The sequence below is a fragment of the Ranitomeya variabilis genome, chromosome 2 (genome assembly GCF_051348905.1).
Source record: "Ranitomeya variabilis isolate aRanVar5 chromosome 2, aRanVar5.hap1, whole genome shotgun sequence".
NCBI lineage: Eukaryota > Metazoa > Chordata > Amphibia > Anura > Dendrobatidae > Ranitomeya > Ranitomeya variabilis.
This window is the reverse complement of record NC_135233.1, coordinates 1020632676-1020648940: the sequence shown is the minus strand read 5'-3', so window position 1 is coordinate 1020648940 and position 16265 is coordinate 1020632676. Positions and strand designations below refer to the sequence as shown.

At 42.3% G+C, this 16265-nt stretch overlaps 1 long non-coding RNA gene across 1 annotated transcript in view; it reads right to left on the bottom strand.

Annotated features, from left to right (window-relative positions):
- LOC143808550 (uncharacterized) overlaps nt 1-16265 on the bottom strand; it is a 1160439-nt gene that overhangs the window by 399269 nt on the left and 744905 nt on the right. The gene's annotated exons all lie outside the window — the stretch shown is intronic.

Here is a 16265-nt window from a genome sequence, read left to right as displayed (position 1 = left end):
GTTTGGGGGAAGGGTGAGAAAAGACAAATATAAGATAACATCTGAAAGTTAGTTGATCAACAGCACTATCGACACTCTACACTATAAACAGAGCAATGAATATGATTGTTTGAGCTAAATGCGTCTGCTTGTATATTAAAATGGTTTTAAGATTGCGATTTGCATGTCCCATGGATTTATTATAAGATGGACTTTTAATTGAAGATTTTTTGGATGCTGAACCTCCCTTGATCCTACAAATATTAGATGCTATATAGACTAACACAGCCCGCTATATTATCCATTACACAAAAGTTGTCATACTCCGGCATATGTCTGTATACAGCTGAGTATATACGTCTCAGGGCAGTGCAGAGAGGACGGTGGCTCCATGGTAGGACTGGCGGAAGTTATTATATCCACAGCCGGGTACATGTGCCGCCATACTTTATATCCTCTCTATAATGTATCATCGATAGTGTCTGTGTATAATCATCTCATTATATCTCTCCACTTACACACTCATATCATCATTGTCTGGTGGGTTTCCCTCCTTTTCTTCCTCCTCTCTGTCCTCCTTTTCTTCTTCCTTTCTGTCCTCCTTTTCTTCCTCCACTCTGTCCTCCTCTTCTTCCTCCTGTATGTCCTCCTTTTCTTCCTCCTGTATGTCCTCCTTTTCTTCCTCCTGTATGTCCTCCTTTTCTTCCTCCTCTATGTCCTCCTTTTCTTCCTCCTGTATGTCCTCCTCTTCTTCCTCCTGTATGTCCTCCTCTTCTTCCTCCTCACTATTAAAGATATAAAACATCACATACAGAAATCCAAAGATATTTCTCGCGGTGATGGATTCATCCACATACAGATGATTATTGTGGTCACTAGTGGGGATTTTTGATGTGACATAATATATTCCGTCCCTCATTCTATACACTTACATTATAGTGTCCAGTCTAGATGGTTCAGATACTATCGGATAGTATAATCCGGGGTTATAATAGAAGAATACAGCACCAGTGAGAATCAATGATATTGTGACATCTACACAATTCCAGAAAAACTTTCTATTGTCCCTTGTTATGAAATTTCCATATTTCCTATGTGGATCGTGGGGTGGTGCGGGGCGAGGCCTCATCATTTACCACAAGTATACACAGCACTTGCATGGTCAATACGATGGGACACATGTATAAGACACGACTATGTATCATCTACTATTTCTCCAGAAGGCGGGAAGAGGTTGTCTTGTTGTCTTTAGCATTTTTTATGCAAACTAAAAGCTACTTTTTACAATATCATCAAAATCTCTGAGACTTCAGAATACTTGTGTATGATGGGGGGGAGGGGAAATTTTGCCCCCACAGACTTTGGTGCCCAGAACAACTGCACCTGGGGTCCTCTCATGCTACACCACCATAGCTCCCAACCGTCCCTCATTCTGCGGGACTGTCCTGATTTTCAGGCTTTGCCCCGCAGTCCCGCACGGGACTCTGCTTCTCCCGCAGACAGCAGGAGAAGCAGCCGACACGCCCCCTTGCATGAGGCCACGCCCCATCCTCTGCAGTCTGTTTTTCTTCCAGTGTGCGCGGTACAGCTCAGAGGGAGAGAGAGGGGACATTTTTGAGGTACGTGTCATGGAGGGGGTGTCATTGTGTGTGTGTAGGTGCTGAAATCTTTGCCTGCATTGTAAGCAGAGCTGCTGGGAGTGGGACACATCTACAGCCGGGAGCCCCGACTGTACACTGGCATCTAACACCAGGGCTCTTACCTGCCGGACACAGCCTGGGCGTCAATGTAAGCAGCAGTGGCGCTAATGCCTGGCTTATCATGCCTGGAATGAGTGGGGCTGAGCATGGTGGGATGGACACTGACAGCCTCCTCTGTTACTGGCCTCTGCTGCTGTGATTGCAGATCGATGTATCAGGTATCGAGAAGTCTGTGCAGTACTACGATGTGAGCAGAGCCGTGTGTGTACGGATCGGAGCCGCGTGTGTATGTGTGCGGTGAATTTTGAATTCTTTTGATGACAAGGCCTATACGGTCCATTACACCAGCACCTCGTAACTAGGCAGAGCGCACACCAAGCTTTCTCTTAGGTTTAAATCTTTTAGTCAGAAGACTTAATATTTATAGTGTTGACCCTTATTTTTCAAGACTGCCCTTAACCCTGGCAGCTGGATATCAGTTTCTGGGCCAAATCCTGTGGAATGACAACCATTTTTTAAGTAATAAACTTGATGTATTTGTTAATAAAAGTTTAAAAACATGTGAGATGCTGATAATTGTACTTCAGTAATGATAGAAACATCCGACTAAAAGATCTTAAACTCTGAAGAACCAAACTGTGTGAAACCCAAATTTATGTCAGTCTCAACATTTTTGGCCACAACCTTATATCATCTATAAGAAGTATCACCAGGATTATTCCTGCTGCTCTTTATATACAAGACTAATATTGTAAGAACAGAGGAATATGGGAGATTCTAGATAAATAGAGAAAAAAAAAATCCAGCTTCTAAAATCTTACAAATTTATTAAGAATAAAATGCAAAGTCCAGTCCAATAAATCACATAGTAGTGAGTAGCAAGCAATGGTATGTTCTTTCTCAAAACATACCATTGTTCGAAACGCGTTGCTTGCTACTCACTACTATTTGATTTATTGGACTGGACTTTGCATTTTATTCTTAATAAATTTGTAAGCTTTTGGAAGCTGGATTTTTTTTTCTCTACTTTGCTCACGTGATGACTACACGATATCCCCACAACACATGCCGACAGGTGAGCTGGTATACTTTCTTTTTTTTTTCTAGATAAATACCTGAATGCTGGCACGGCATTGATGACATTAGCCCTGAATCTGTTGAAGAAACAGAAGAGACATTTATGTGACATATTATTTATACTACTAATATATTATTAGTGATATAATATTATATCGTTTTCTTGTCGGTCTTATAAACATAGAAATCTATACACAATGTATTAATTATATATAATATTATAAAGTGGAACTATAATGCCGGGCACATGTAATATATAGAGTGAATCTATAATGCCGGGCACATGTAATATATAGAGTGAATCTATAATGCCGGGCACATGTAATATATAGAGTGGATCTATAATGCCGGGCACATGTAATATATAGAGTGGATCTATAATGCCGGGTACATGTAATATATAGAGTGGATCTATAATGCCGGGCACATGTAATATATAGAGTGAATGTATAATGCCGGGCACATGTAATATATAGAGTGGATCTATAATGCCGGGCACATGTAATATATATAGTAGATCTATAATGCCGGGCACATGTAATATATAGAGTGGATCTATAATGCCGGGCACATGTAATATATAGAGTGGATCTATAATGCCAGGCACATGTAATATATAGAGTGGATCTATAATGCCGGGCACATGTAATATATAGAGTGGATCTATAATGCCGGGCACATGTAATATATAGAGTGGATCTATAATGCCGGGCACATGTAATATATAGAGTGGATCTATAATGCCGGGCACATGTAATATATAGAGTGGATCTATAATGCCGGGCACATGTAATATATAGAGTGGATCTATAATGCCGGGCACATGTAATATATAGAGTGGATCTATAATGCCGGGCACATGTAATATATAGAGTGGATCTATAATGCCGGGCACATGTAATATATAGAGTGGATCTATAATGCCGGACACATGTAATATATAGAGTGGATCTATAATGCCAGGCACATGTAATATATAGAGTGGATCTATAATGCCAGGCACATATAATATTCTATATATATATGTTGACAAAGTCACTGGCAAAGTACTGAAGAGGAGATATGTATCACTGCGGTTATTAACTTCAGTGAAATGAACCTAGGAAAACGCTCCAGCACACTAAGTGCTGAGAGGGGTTAATCTAGTGTTAGGGTCGTGACCGACCCGTTTTAGGTTTTAAATGCATACAAATTCTACATACATTTGTTTATTGTATCAAGACGTTTTGACTTTTTCAGGAACTTACTTTTAAAACAAAATACAATAAATAAAACTATTTTATTAAATTGTAAAATGCTCTTATTAAAATTATAACATTTGTGTTGTTGGGGTAAATTTCGACCCAGGTCTAATATAAGAGTAAAAAAGCAATAATAAGTCCCAAAACTGAACTCATAAACACAATATAAACCAACAGCCCACAGCCAGCTCTACCTCCAACAACTTGAGTTAGGGACATGTCCATGCATGTATGGCCAAATCAGCTTAGAGTTGGTACTTTGCAGAGTATACATCTCCAGTTTACACATGCAACAATGAGGAGAAGATTTGATGTGAGCCAAATTCTGGATTATATCTTAGATGATAATGAATCAGAGGACACACAGCAGCAAACTGATACAGATGAACAGGTTTCTGAGGAGGAAGATGATGTGGAGTATCAACCGGAAGACACAAACAGTTCTGATCAGTCTGATGAGGAGGTATCAATGGTGCTGAAGCTGCTCCCGCTGAAAGATTCAAATCCAAAAGTGGCAAGATCAGTTGGAGCTCAGTACCTCCAGATGTACATGGCAGGGCAGATGCTGCAAATGTCATAAAAATGACCCCTGGGATCACAAGGTTTGCTGTGACAAGAGTAAGTGACATAAAGACATGTTTTCATCTGTTTATGCCATTGTCAATAAAAAAAATCATTATTGCTGTGACAAACCTTGAAGGAAAAAAAGTCCATGACAACATGAGGAATGACCTTCATGATGATGTCCTGGATGCCTACATTGGTGTTCTTCTCCTTGCCGGAGTGTACAAATCCTGCAATGAGGCCACTGATAGTCTCTGGGACGCATCGACAGGCAGGAATATTTTCCGGGCAACAATGTCACTTCAAAATTTTCAAATGATATCAAGAGTACTCAGATTTGACAACAGAGACACCAGAACAAAATCTGACAAACTTGCTCCCATCAGGGATGTTTGGGAGAAATGGGTGCAGCTCCTTCCACTGATGTTCAACCCAGGGCCAGAGGTGACAGTAGACGAACGTTTTCTCCCTTTCCGCAGAAAATGCCCCTTCCGGCAATACATGCCAAGTAAGCCAGGCAAATACGGCATAAAAATCTGGGCAGCCTGTGATGCAAAAACTAGCTATGCATGGAATCTACAGATTTACACAGGCAAGTCTGCAAGCGGCATCCCTGAAAGAAACCAAGGAAAACGTGTAGTCCTCGATATGACTACTGGACTGCAGGGTCACAACATTACTTGTGACAATTTTTTTACCAGCTATGAACTTGGACAAGAACTTCTCAGGATGAAAATCACCATGGTGGGCACAGTGAAAAATAAAAACCTGAGCTGCCCGCTGAATTGTTGCAGATGAAGGACAGGGCTCCACTTTCCTCAAAGTTTGTTTTTACAGACACCACCACTGCTGTTTCATACTGCCCCAAAAAATGACAGAATGTGGTACTGATGTCCACACTTCACAAAGATGCAGCTGTGTCATCAGGAAGTGACAAAAAGCCCAGAATCATCCTGGACTATAACAAAAACAAAGGAGGAGTGGACAACCTGGACAAGCTGACTGCCACCTACACTTGCCAGCGAATGACTAGGAGATGGCCAATGGTTGTATTTTACAACATCCTTGATGTGTCAGCATGCAATTCATTTGTGTTGTGGACCCACATTCACCAAGGATGGAATTCAAAGAAAAAAAACAAGCGGAGGATGTTTCTTGAGGAACTAGGAAGATCCCTTGTCAAGGCGCACATTGACCAAAGGGAACGAGTGCCCCGAGACCCAGCCGCTGCAACCTTGGTCCAACAACTCCAGAGCTCAACAAGTGCTTCGTCCACACCCACAGCAACACAAAGAGCATCATCACCAGCATCCTCCTCAACCAGCCCTGCCTCAACATCAACCACAACAGCCACAACCCCAGTGAGACCACCTGATTCCAAAAGAAAGAGGTGTCAGGTCTGCCCTAGCAATAAGGACAGAAAGACAAACACATTGTGCTTCGCCTGCAAAAAATACCTCTGCAAAGAACACACAAAAAGTGTCACTTTTTGCCACACATGCATCTAAATACTAATGCATCTAAAAACTAGTACTTGATTTCTGTTGATTTGATTTGCTTGATTGTTGTGTGTTTGACATAGAAAAGCTTCTTTTTATTATTATTATTATTGCTATTAATTTTAATATAATTTTCATCTTTTATTTATATTAAAGTTCTATATAAAAAATCATTTTTTTGCATTTTTTATAAAGTAGTTAGATATGGGTCAAAATTGAGATGTTAGAGTAGATGTTCCTAGAGTTGAGTAGATGTTACTAGAGTTAATAATATAAAATATATATATGTATATTTTTTTACATTTAAGAAATGTGTTCTAAAACCCTTCAGTAATAGTCAGGTAATATAACAAACTTTTATAAGTTTACATTATTCTCTTGAGGTTCATTTGACAATATTTTTATATTGAAAATGAAGGGTATGCTCTCAAATGAAAGGCCCAGGGGGCCACAACAAAAATATTAAAATCAATTCTTCCATGGATGAGAAACCCTAACAAGGTAACTAAGGGGTAAGAAACAAATTGGATCATAAATAACTGTTTTTAGGGTATCCTAGGGGTGATTTAAGACACAGGTCAAAACCGACCCGTTAACATAAGAAAGAGTAACAGAAAGCTAACACTAGAGGAAGGTTAATTGGCCATGTTTAGAGCTAGGTTGAGTGAGTATCTGTAGAGTGGGTGGGGTACAGAGGATAAATACTCAGCCTTCCGGCTCATTCAGTGTTGGGTGGTCCTGGAGATGCAAGCTCCACTGCTGTGTTTTCATGTTAAGGAAAGCTGAACTTTTGCTGTCTGTTCCTGAGCAGGCGGATCCCCGCAGCAACATGGACTGTGCCATACGTTATGTTTTGGTTTTCTCGTTAGGACAGAAACATCGTCTTTGCTTTGCTAACACTGCACTGGTTTATGCAGTATCTTTAATAAACCAGTGGAAGATTTAAAGAGATAGCGTTCCTGTGTCTACCTCTATGTGCAGTAAAGTGAGCGGATGTACCACAATATACAGTGGGGCAAAAAAGTATTTAGTCAGTCAGCAATAGTGCAAGTTCCACCACTTAAAAAGATGAGAGGCGTCTGTAATTTACATCATAGGTAGACCTCAACTATGGGAGACAAACTGAGAAAAAAAAATCCAGAAAATCACATTGTCTGTTTTTTTATCATTTTATTTGCATTTTATGGTGGAAAATAAGTATTTGGTCAGAAACAAACAATCAAGATTTCTGGCTCTCACAGACCTGTAACTTCTTCTTTAAGAGTCTCCTCTTTCCTCCACTCATTACCTGTATTAATGGCACCTGTTTAAACTTGTTATCAGTATAAAAAGACACCTGTGCACACCCTCAAACAGTCTGACTCCAAACTCCACTATGGTGAAGACCAAAGAGCTGTCAAAGGACACCAGAAACAAAATTATAGCCCTGCACCAGGCTGGGAAGACTGAATCTGCAATAGCCAACCAGCTTGGAGTGAAGAAATCAACAGTGGGAGCAATAATTAGAAAATGGAAGACATACAAGACCACTGATAATCTCCCTCGATCTGGGGCTCCACGCAAAATCCCACCCCGTGGGGTCAGAATGATGACAAGCACGGTGAGCAAAAATCCCAGAACCACGCGGGGGGACCTAGTGAATGAACTTCAGAGAGCTGGGACCAATGTAACAAGGCCTACCATAAGTAACACACTACGCCACCATGGACTCGTCCCACTGCTTAAGCCAGTACATGTCCGGGCCCGTCTGAAGTTTGCTAGAGAGCATTTGGATGATCCAGAGGAGTTTTGGGAGAATGTCCTATGGTCTGATGAAACTGGAACTGTTTGGTAGAAACACAACTTGTCGTGTTTGGAGGAAAATAATACTGAGTTGCATCCATCAAACACCATACCTACTGTAAAGCATGGTGGTGGAAACATCATGCTTTGGGGCTGTTTCTCTGCAAAGGGGCCAGGACGACTGATCCGGGTACATGAAAGAATGAATGGGGCCATGTATCGTGAGATTTTGAGTGCAAACCTCCTTCCATCAGCAAGGGCATTGAAGTTGAAACGTGGCTGGGTCTTTCAACATGACAATGATCCAAAGCACACCGCCAGGGCAACGAAGGAGTGGCTTCGTAAGAAGCATTTCAAGGTCCTGGAGTGGCCTAGCCAGTCTCCAGATCTCAACCCTATAGAAAACCTTTGGAGGGAGTTGAAAGTCCGTGTTGCCAAGCGAAAAGCCAAAAACATCACTGCTCTAGAGGAGATCTGCATGGAGGAATGGGCCAAAATACCAACAACAGTGTGTGGCAACCTTGTGAAGACTTACAGAAAACGTTTGACCTCTGTCATTGCCAACAAAGGATATATTACAAAGTATTGAGATGAAATTTTGTTTCTGACCAAATACTTATTTTCCACCATAAAATGCAAATAAAATGATAAAAAAACAGACAATGTGATTTTCTGGATTTTTTTCTCTCAGTTTGTCTCCCATAGTTGAGGTCTACCTATGATGTAAATTACAGACGCCTCTCATCTTTTTAAGTGGTGGAACTTGCACTATTGCTGACTGACTAAATACTTTTTTTGCCCCACTGTATAGAGTATATATATAATGCCAGGCACATATTGTATAATTCTATTCAGTGGAATTATAACACCTGGCACATGTAATATAAAGGGTGGATCTATAACTCCAGTCACATAAAATGCTAAACAGTGGTTTTATAACACCAGCCACATGTAATATACAGAGTGGATCAAAAATGCCAGATTTGTCTCTGGGGTCACGCACTTCTTCCCCTGCATGAGGTTGACCAATCATAAGTAGGCAGTGTCATGCAGAGAAGAAAATAACACATCCTCCTCTCTTCACTGACCTCTGCAGCCTCTGTGAAGAGATACAGCAGGGCTGACTTATGTATCATTACAAACACTTCCAGATCTCATCTCATGACAGTAAGTTTGGGTGAAGGGTGAGAGTTGACAGAACTATGAGATGACATCTGGAAGTTAGTTATTACATAGGAGCAAGGGTGTAACAATCGCTGTCATAGAGGCTGGCAGCTGACGTCGGAGTGCCAATCACAAGCAGCGCATGGTAGTATCGTCATGCACAGCCTGTGCCAGCACACTGACGTCAGCTACAGAAGAGGAAGCCACATGTCATGGGAGGAAGAAAAGAAGATTTTTTTTTTTTAATTTAATGTATTGAAAAAGAGTTGTAGAACATGATATCAGGAAGGGACCCAGGATGGGGAATATTCTACAAGCAAGGGACCCAGGATGGGGAGCATTGTACAAGCAAGGGGAGCAGGATGGGGAACATTGTACACGCAAGGGGACCAGGATGGGGAACATTGTACAAGCAAGCGACCCAGGATGGGGAACATTGTACAAGCAAGGGACCCAGGATGGGGAACATTGTACAAACAAGGGACCCAGGATGGGGAAAATTGTACAAGCAAGGGACCCAGGATGGGGAACATTGTACAAGCAAGGGACCCAGGATGGGGAACATTGTACAAGCAAAGGACCCAGGATGGGGAACATTGTACACGCAAGGGACCCAGGATGGGGAACATTGTACAAGCAAGGGACCCAGGATGGGGAATATTGTACAAGCAAGGGGCCCAGGATGGGAGCATTGAACAAACAAGGGACCCAGGATGGGGAACATTGTACAAACAAGGGGCCCAGGATGGGGAACATCGTACAAACAAGGGACCCAGGAAGGGGAACATTGTAGAAGCAAGGGACCCAGGATGGGGAGCATTGTACAAGCAAGGGGCCCAGGATGGAGAACATTGTACAAACAAGGGACCCAGGATGGGGATCATTGTACAAGCTAGGGACCCAGGATGGGGATCATTGTACAAGCTAGGGACCCAGGATGGGGAACATTGTACAAGCTAGGGACCCAGGATGGGGAACATTGTACAAACAAGGGGCCCAGGATGGGAGCATTGAACAAACAAGGGGCCCAGGATGGAAAACATTGTACAAACAAGGGACCCAGGATGGGGAGCATTGTACAAGCAAGGGCTCAGGATGGAGAACATTTTACAAACAAGGGACCAAGGATGGGGAACATTGTACAAACAAGGGACCCAGAATGTGGAACATTGTATAAGCAAGGGGCACAGGATGGGGAGCATTGTATAAGGAAGGGGCCTAGCATGGGTAGAATTATGCAAGAAAGGAGTCCAGGATAGAAGGACATTATATTAGGAAGGGGTTCAGAATGCATAGAATTATGCAAGGTAGGGGCCCAGGATGAGTAGCATTATACAAGGAAGAGGCTCAGGATGGGGGAGGTTATACCAGAATGGAGGGCATTATACCAGGAATTGAACATCAGAAAGGGTCCTAGGATGGGGGCATTATACCAGAATGCGGCCCATGATGGGGGACAGTATACCAGGGTGGGGGACAATTTTAAAGTATAGGGGACATTATACCAGGAAGGGGACCATGATGAGGGATATAATACCAGGAAGGGAGCCAGGATGGGGGACATTAATGACAGGAAGAGGCCCAGAAAGGAGATATTATAACAGAAGGGTCATAGGATCAGGACAATTTGGAAAAGTTGTCATACGCCGGCATATGTCTTTATACAGCTGAGTATATACGTCTCAGGGGAGTACAGAGAGGAAGTAAGACACATCACTCATGTAAATACATGGATTTTAAGGGAATTTGTCACCAGTCTTGTCCCCACTCAACAATCTGCTGATATAATCCTGTATCTCTAATTGTAACATTAGGGGAAATTAAGATTTCCCCTGAATGCCGAGAACCAGGATAATATTATCTTTATATATCTGTTGTAAGAATAAAGAAAGACAATGATAGTTATCAAGTGTCACATCCACACAATTGCAGAAAAAGTTTCTATTGTCCCTGGTTATAAAATCTCCAGTAAGGGTCATATTTCCTATGTGAATCCTGGGGTGGTGCGGGGCGAGGCCTCGTCATATACCACAAGTATACACAGCACTTGTATGGTCAGTACGATGGGACACGTGTATAAGACACGACTATGTATCATCTACTATTTCTCCAGGAGATGAGATGAAGAGGTTGTCTTTGGCCATGTGCACACATAGTGTTTTTGCAGCATTATTTATACAATAGAAAGCTCCTTTTGACAATGCAAGCAAAAGCTATGAGACTCCTGACTTCTCATGCATGATGAAAAGGGGAAACGTTTCCCCATAGACTGCACACACTTGTTTCTGTTCTTGACTGAATTTGAGAACCCCAGCCATAGACATACATAGAAATCAGTATAATGACTCCAGCACAGTATAATGGCCCCACAGCCATCCACACAACATCATGGCGTCGATACAGCCCTCTACTCAGTCTGATTGTCCCGACACAGCTCTCCGCACAATATCATGGCCGCGGCAGAACCCTTACACAATATGATGGCTCTTCAAACAGTATAATGGCCCTCTATACAGTATGATGGCCCTACAATCAGTATAATGGTACCAACATAGGCCACAGCACTGTGTCATAGCCTTCACACTGTATAATGGCCCATTCATTATATAATGGCTCCCCACACTGTATGAATTGGCCCTACATAGATCTCCACACAGCATAATGGCCCTCACACAGCCCCCAAATAGTATAATGCCCCATTGCACTAGAAACAGTATAATAGCCTTTACATAGCCCTCCAAACAGTATAATAGCCAACAGATATACCTCTAAATAGTAAAATGCTCCCCACATAGCCCTCCAAAAAGTATAATGGTCCTCACCTATTCCTCCAAACAGTATAAAAGTCTCCACATAGCCCTATCAATAGTCTAGAGGCAACTAAATCGCCTTCCAAACAGTATAAAAGCTCTCACATATCCCGACAAACAGTATAATGGCCCCATGTAACCCTTGAAACAGTATAACGGCCCCCACACAGTATGATCATCCCCATGAGTACAATATACTCACCGATTTAAAAAAAAGAAAAGAAAAAAAAGACACCTCCCCTCATTCCCCCAATGCTCTGCAGTGTGTGTTCTAAAGCACTGCACAGAGAATGGTAGTTTGTGATGTCATCGCGCCTGCTGCGCTAAGACTTCAGGGAGAAAGGAATTTTTCCAACTTTGCCTTCAACTAAAGTGAGTATGGAAAGTATTCAGACCCCTTTAAATTTTCATTTGGTAAATTCAAAAAAGTTCATTTTTTTCTCATTAATGCACACTCTGCCCCCATCTTGACTGAAAAAAACAAATGTAATAATTTTTGCAAATTTATTTAAAAGGAAAAACTGAAATATCACATGGTGATAAGTATTCCGACCCTTTGCTCAGTATTGAGTAGAAGCACCATTTTGAGATAGTACAGCCATGTGTCTTAGGAATTATACAACAAGTTTTTCACACCTGGATTTGGGGATCCTATGCCATTCTTTCTTGCAGATCCTCTCCAGTTCCGTCAGGTTGGAAGGTGAATGTTGGCGGACAGACATTTTTAGGTCTCTTCAGAGATGCTCAATTGGGTTTAGGTCAGGGCTCTGGCTGGGCCAGTCAAGAATGGTCACAGAGTTGTTCTGAAGCCACTCCTTTGTTATTTTAGTTGTGTGCTTAGGGTCATTGTCTTGTTGGAAGGTGAACCTTTGGCCAAGTCTGAGGTCCAGAACACTCTGGAAGAGTTTTCATCCAGGATATCTTTGTACTTGGCCGCATTCATGTTTCCTTCAATGACAACCAGTCATCCTATCCCTGCAGCTGAAAAGCACCCCCATAGCATGATGCTGCCACCACCATGTTTCACTGTTGGGATTGTATTGGGCAGGTGATGAGCAGTGCCTGGTTTTCTCCACACATTCCACTTAGAATGATCACCAAAAAGGTCTGTCTTCATCTCTTCATACCAGAGAATCTTATTTCTCATAGTCTGGGAGTCCTTCATGTATTTTTTAGCAAACTCTATGCGGGCTTTCATATGTCTTGAACTGAGGAGAGGCTTCCGTCCAGCCACTCTGCCATAAAGGCCCGACTGGTAGAGGGCTGTAGTGATAGTTGACTTTGTAAAACTTTCTCCCATCTCCCTACTGCATCTCTGGAGCTCAGCTACAGTGATCTTGGAGTTCTTTTTTACCTCTCTCACCAAGTCTCTACTCCCACGATTGCTCAGTTTGGCTGGACAGCCAGGTCTAGGAAGACTTCCGGTGGTCCCAAACTTCTTTCATTTAAGGATTATCGAGGCCACTGTGCTTTTTGGAACCTTGAGTACTGCAGAAATTCTGTTGTAACCTTGGCCAGATCTGTGCTTTACAACAATTCTGTCTCTGAGCTCCTTTGCCAGTTCCTTTGACCTCATATTTCTCATTTGGTCTGACATGCACTGTGAGCTGTGAGGTCTTATATAATATAGACAGGTCTGTGCCTTTCCAAATCAAGTGCTATCAGTTTAATTAAATACAGCTAGACTCCAATGAAGGAGTAGAACCATCTCAAGGAGGATCACAAGGAAATGAACAGCATATGACTTAAATATGAGTGTCTGAGCAAAGGGTAAGAATATTTATGACCATGTCATATTTCAGTTTTTCTTTTTTAATAAATTTGTAAAAATTTCTACATTTTTACATTTTAGTTTTTTTTTTAGTGAAGATGGGGTGCAGAGTGTACATTAATGTGAAAAAATGAACTTTTTTGAATTTACCAAATGGCTGCAATGAAACAAGGAGTGAAAAATTTAAAGGGGTCTGAATACTTTCTGTACCCACTGTATATGTGGTACTGGGAGGGAGCATGGGGGAGGGTGGATTGGTGCTGGCACCAAGCCGTCCAGATTCCTAGGCCCCATAGTGGCCACATGGTTTGTCACTATTGGCTGTACGCCACTGACCACACAATATAAGTAGTACATTACAGAGATATACGGTAATTACTAGTGTTGAGCATTCCGATACCGCAAGTATCGGGTATCGGCCGATACTTGCGGGTATCGGAATTCCGATACCGAGATCCGATACTTTTGTGGTATCGGGTATCGGTATCGAAACAACATTAATGTAATAATGTGTAAAAGAGAGAATTAAAATAAAAAATATTGCTATACTCACCTCTCCGACGCAGCCTGGACCTCACCGAGGGAACCGGCAGCGTTCTTTGCTTAAAATTCGCGCGTTTACTTCCTTACGTGATGTCCCGGCTTGTGATTGGTCGTGTGCCGCCCATGTGGCCGCGACGCGACCAATCACAGCAAGCCGTGACGTAATTTCAGGTCCTTCAGGATTTTAAAATTACGTTCTGGCTTGTGATTGGTCGCGTCGCGGACACATGGGCGACGCGACCAATCACAAGCCGTGACGTCACGGGAGGCTGGACACGCGCGCATTTTAAAATTACGTTCTGGCTTGTGATTGGTCGCGTCGCGGTCACATGGGCGACGCGACCAATCGCAAGCCGTGACGTCACGGGAGGCTGGACACGCGCGCATTTTAAAATGCGCGCGTGTCCAGCCTCCCGTGACGTCACGGCTTGTGATTGGTCGCGTCGCCCATGTGACCGCGACGCGACCAATCACAAGCCAGAACGTAATTTTAAAATCCTGAAGGACCTGAAATTACGTCACGGCTTGCTGTGATTGGTCGCGTCGCGGCCACATGGGCGACGCGACCAATCACAAGCCGGGACGTCACGGGAGGCTGGACACGCGCGCATTTTAAAATGCGCGCGTGTCCAGCCTGCCGTGACGTCACGGCTTGTGATTGGTCGCGTCGCCCATGTGACCGCGACGCGACCAATCACAAGCCAGAACGTAATTTTAAAATCCTGAAGGACCTGAAATTACGTCACGGCTTGCTGTGATTGGTCGCGTCGCGGCCACATGGGCGGCACGCGACCAATCACAAGCCGGGACTTCACGTAAGGAAGTAAACGCGCAAATTTTAAGCAAACAACGCTGCCGGTTCCCTCGGTGAGGTCCAGGCTGCGTCGGAGAGGTGAGTATAGCAATATTTTTTATTTTAATTCTTTCTTTTACACATTAATATGGATCCCAGGGCCTGAAGGAGAGTTTCCTCTCCTTCAGACCCTGGGAACCATCAGGGATACCGTCCGATACTTGAGTCCCATTGACTTGTATTGGTATCGGGTATCGGTATCGGATTAGATCCGATACTTTGCCGGTATCGGCCGATACTTTCCGATACCGATACTTTCAAGTATCGGACGGTATCGCTCAACACTAGTAATTACATATTATGTGGACGAACACCAATCCTGTAAGAATAAGTGCACAAGTGGAAGAATACATAACACATGGGAGATATAGTTCTTGATTTACGTTTGTATTTCATTATTTAAGGAAATTCAGATTCAAAGGGACCAAAACAACATAAAACAATAAAACCAATGATAAAATATATAGGTCTCTAGATATTATAAACTCATTATGAACATTTACTTACTGAAAATCATCAACTTCATTGGAAGATGAAATCTGTAAATGTAGAAATAATATTTGGTGTGATGAAGGGAATTCTACCATTGACCTGATTGTCACAATCAGCCCTGATTTCTCCATAAATACACACTTTCATATATAAAACCCATAATCTTATTTATCTAGGCAGTAAGCACTTCAATATGTAATATACCACATTTTTTACCAATACTGGTACAAAGTGACTAAAAGAACAATTGAAAATAAAAAATACTTTTTATTAGATACAACAGTTAAAAACTGAATTTAAAAAGACAGGGGAAAGCAAAGGAAAAACTGAAAAACCTCCAAAAAAATCAGGGAAAAGGTACAGTGAGATGGAATGTTTTGCAAAAGAATCAATAGAGGATTATATAAGCCTGCTGAATAGAACGGAGAGGAAAAAGCTTACACCTCTACATGGGTATCATTCCAAAAAACATTACAGCAGCTTTTTTTAGGCCATGCAGCAACCAAAAAGCATAAATGGCATATATGCATTTTTCAATAAGGTAGAGGGAGATCAGTGTCCATCAGACTCTCCTGATGATTATCTCATAGGGTCCATAATGATGAGACTTCTATCCTGGAATTACCATGTACCAGTCATAACCTCCCGCTCTATGTTTTCTATAGATCTCAGTGGAGTATATAACACTGATATCTGCTGACATCATGGAGATTCTATTTAGTATCTATATTATTCACTTCTCCCCATTCTGCACATTCATTCTGGGTGGTAATTCATGACTTACATCCAT